This window comes from Ischnura elegans, chromosome 6, assembly GCF_921293095.1.
Source record: "Ischnura elegans chromosome 6, ioIscEleg1.1, whole genome shotgun sequence".
Taxonomy (NCBI): domain Eukaryota; kingdom Metazoa; phylum Arthropoda; class Insecta; order Odonata; family Coenagrionidae; genus Ischnura; species Ischnura elegans.
Window position 1 is genome coordinate 31,533,700 of NC_060251.1, and position 4,531 is coordinate 31,538,230.

The following is a 4,531-nucleotide window of genomic DNA, read 5'->3' on the forward strand; positions in this document are numbered from 1 at the left end:
ATCATTTTTCTTCAAAAATTTCTTGGGGAGGGTCCCCTCACCTCGTGCTTACCTTTTGCGGGCATTCCATACTTCCCAGACCCCCTTGGTATCTGTTAAACACCCTTAACCCTCCTTGCCTTAATTCTTAGCTGCGCCCCTTCCGGGGAATACATAAGTATCTCTATATAAATTGGTTTGAAATGTAGCATAAAATAGGTGAATTGGATATTATAAAATATATATAATTGAGTTAATTTTTTAAGTTATATATATAGGCATATGTAGGGGTGAAAATAGAAAATATTTGAGTGTCAAATAGTTATCGTGATCATACGTGCTATAGAAGTCAACATTGTCTCTAAATTTCATTATACAAACGAAATCAAAAGCCCAAGCGGGTATCACTTCATCGCTTTCCCGAACACAGTGTGGTTGCTTTTGCGATGGCTTTCCATTAGTTTGGTCCATCGGTCCTTGTCCTTAAAAGAAAAAATTAAACACAGAACGCGACTCGCGGCACGAACATAATAAATTCCAGCTTTGGCGCGAGAGGGAGCGTGGATATCCGTGGAACCGAACTGAGAGAAATGAAAGACAATTGAGTTGATATGCTAAAAGTGTATAACGTTTAGTTTTAATAAAATCATTAGAATGATGGAAAAATCCGAGAATTGCATCATCGTCAGGTATATCCGAAAAACACCTAAAATATATACCACACTGAAATAAAAGTTAGTTAAAAAAAAAGGTTCTGATGAAATTCATCGAATCATCAATTTAACAACAATTACACAATCAGTTTCCTAAATGCAGTTTGATAAATACTATCAAAATGGCCGTAGCAGTTAGATTAAAACTAAAAAAAGATCAAATGGACAATAAAACCGACGTAAAGTAAGAACATGAAAGATTTTCCACCCAGAAAAACATTGTTCTGATTAAAAATCTTTAAAAAATGTTGGTGTTTAAGGTAAGTTCTCACTAAAGAAATTGAAGAAAGTGGAGATAAAAAATATGCCTTCATGAATTTTTGAACAAAGGACCCTCGCGTAACTATAATAGACTTAAACAACCGGAATAATGATTCAAATCGACTGTTGCAAGAGAAATTTACAGGAACAGGAATGCATGTTATTATTCTAATTACCCACCAAAGTATTGAGAAATGAATAAGGCTTGACAGGAGTTTCCCTTAATAGGCTTGAGAGGAATACTTGATGCGCACTATATGATACGTAGGTACTCAATAACTATATCTACTGCAGTTCCGCAAGAATGCTTTATTTGCAGGCATTTTTACATTGTTTGAATTTGACTTTAACGTCCTGGGTGAGATCCTTGGTATTAATTGGATTTAGTGCGACGTTTTTCATCACATTATCATTCATCATTATTACGAATGATGACGCTTAACATTGGGGCCTATTACGAACGGCTCACCGCATGCGATGAGACTCCGATAGATACGGTGTCGTACCGTCCGAAAGAGCGTTCGTTCACCGCCCCCGATCTGTAACGAGAGGCCTTCGGTGGGAGAGACACCACGGCTAAGGGGGTTTTAGTGACACCACGGCCACACACAGCCTGCCTCTGCGACTCCGACACCTTAATGGCGGACGTTTGTTTGCCTTTTTCGCGTCGAGCGGGCGTTTTCAAAGAAAAACATCCGACGATAGAGACACGGAAGCCTTTAAATACCAAAATATCGAAACTTAAACTGCAATAACGATTTCCCGTGATTTCATTGCTAGAATATTTCACACGAATTATCTTCTAGCCAAATGGAAAAAGTCTAGGGTTTAAAGAGAAATTAGAAGACTCGAAAAAATAAAGGATCACCCTAATTTCCAGGGACCAAATATAAGCTCGCTCATTTGGCCCATCCTATTCTGATTCACGCGGTCAATCCGATGTCTCCTTTTCCATCGCTTCTTCTCGTATTTAAAACTCTCATTCTATTATTCTGTGCCTTTTGGTACCTCATTTGTAGAGTTTGGTCGCGCATGAGTTGAGAAAAAGGTATCTATACCGTAGAAATAATATGGAAGGCCAGAAGAACCCTATCAAACGAAGGAAATCCGACCATTGGTAATTTTGATAGGTGATTATTTAGAGATGTTTCCCTGAGCTCTGTGCCTCCTGCATGCATTGGTAATCTCAGACGATGCAAAACTCCTATCTACTCGTATAGAAACTAGGTCCTTTTGAAATCACGTGGAGTGGCATCGCATGGGCGCCAATCTGGCCTTTTTTAATTGAGGTTAAAATTGACCATTAACATTCGTCTAAACTGGGATTTCTAAAACCTAATAATTTGTATGTTATGAAAAAACTATTGGTGGGTAACGAATCGCATTCAATGCCTTTCCTTTTCTTTGATGAAGGAAACTACCCTATTGAGTTAAACGTGAAGGTTGCAATGTGTGCACGAAGACTCAGTCAAAATTGCCTTTCGTCAACGCCTTTCGTTTTCTTTGACGAAGGAAACTACCTTATTACGAGCCTCGTGCAAAATGGCCTTTAGAAATCGATATACTATGCATCGCCTGTTTATCAGATTACATTTTCAAGAGTGAATGATAAGTGGGGCAACAAAAACCATTACTTCATTCGCGAAAAACGTCCCTTATTATCATTTTCCAAAAGGGTTTTCTACTACACCTACATAAACGTACCCAAGCAGGCTCAATGGCGGGGTGTGTAAGGACACAAGCCATCAACAAAAAAAGCAGAAAAATTTAAATGAGAGATGCAATATGCTCATATCGTACACGTTTTTATTGGCATGAAAACTTCGCACGCAATATTGCCGGAGATAAGATTCCAGTCAAAAGACAAAGATGGCGATCGAGAACTTCATAAGTGAAATTATTGGCCATTGGAAAGGATATGCACCTCTTACAGTAACTGGGCATGAAGAGAAAGGCTAAAGAATGAGTTTGTTGGGAGTAATATATATAATAATATTCTAACATAACTTCAATTTACAACAACAAAAACAACATTTAACAATTCTATTATAACACAGTATTGTCTGTAAGTTAACGGCGGTCTGCAACGAGTGAATCTTTTGTATTTATTTTCATTTTTTTCTTTTCTTTTATGATTGTAATGTCATGCTGTAGTTATTAAAGTTGTACAATATTTTTCTAGTGGGCCACAAGGCCCACGAAATAAACATTTTTATTACTTCGTCCTGGATTCGTGTTGGTAAAAGAAATTTCACATTTGGAGTGTCATTTCGCATTTTGATTACTTCTTTCTGAAATTGGGTTTACAGCAAGACATTAAATTCAAGGAGAGTTATTTCGCATTTATGTTACTTCGTTCTGAAATCGCAATCATAGCAAAAAGTTTCACTATAGGAGTGTCATCTCGCATAATTATTAACACGTTTTGAAATCGTGTTTATAGATAGAAATCTCACTAAAAGAGTGAAACTTCGCATTGTTATTAATTCGTTCTTGATTGATGTATGTAGCAAGAAATTTCACATTTGGAGTGTCATTTCGCATTTTTATTAATTTGTTTTAAATTCGTGTTTATAAAAAAAATTATCACAGACAGAGTGTCATTCCGCATTTTTATTACTTCGCTCTGAAATTGAGTATGTAGCAAGAAATTTCACTTTAGGAGTGTCATTCCGCATTTTTCTTACGTCGTACTGAAATCGTGTTTATTGCAATAAAATTCATTTAAAGTGTGTCATTTAGAATTTTTCTTACAAAGCACTGAAATCGTATTTATAGCACTAAAATTCAATTCAGGAGTGTCATTTCGCATATTTCTTACATCGGTATACAATAATGTTTATAGCAATGAAATTCAATTCTATTGCGTCATTCGGCATATTTCTTACATCGCACTGAAATCATATTTAAGCAATAAAATTAAATTCTGGTGTGTCATTTCGCATTATTTTTACATCGCACTGAAATCGTGATTCCAGCAATAATATTCAATTTTGGAATGTGATTTCGAAATTTTCTTACATCACACTGAAATTGTGTTTTTAGCATTAAAATTCAATTCTGGAGTTTCATTTCGAATTTTTCTTACCTCCCACAGAAATCTTATTTATAGCAATAAACAACAATTCACAAGTGTCATTTCGCATTTTGTTACATCGCACTGAAATCGTGTTTCTAGCAATAACTTTCAATAATGCTGTGTCATTTCGATTTTTCCTACATCGCTCTAAAATTTTGTTTCCAAGAATACATTTCAAATTTTGAGTGTGATTTCAAATTTTTCTTACATCTCACTTAGATAGTATTTATAGCAACAAAATTCAATTCTGGAGTATCATTTCGCATTTTTCTGACATCTCACTGAAATCTTTTTTCTAGCATTGAAATTCAATTCTGCTTTGTGATTTCGCACTGTCTTAAATCGCACTGAAATCGTGTTTCTAGATATGAAATTCAATTCTGCTGTGTCAAGCCGCATTTTTCTAACATCGCACTGAAATGCTGTTTATAGCAATAAAATTATATTCAGGAGTGCCATTTCGCATTTTTCTTACGTCGCACTAAAATTGTGTTTCTAG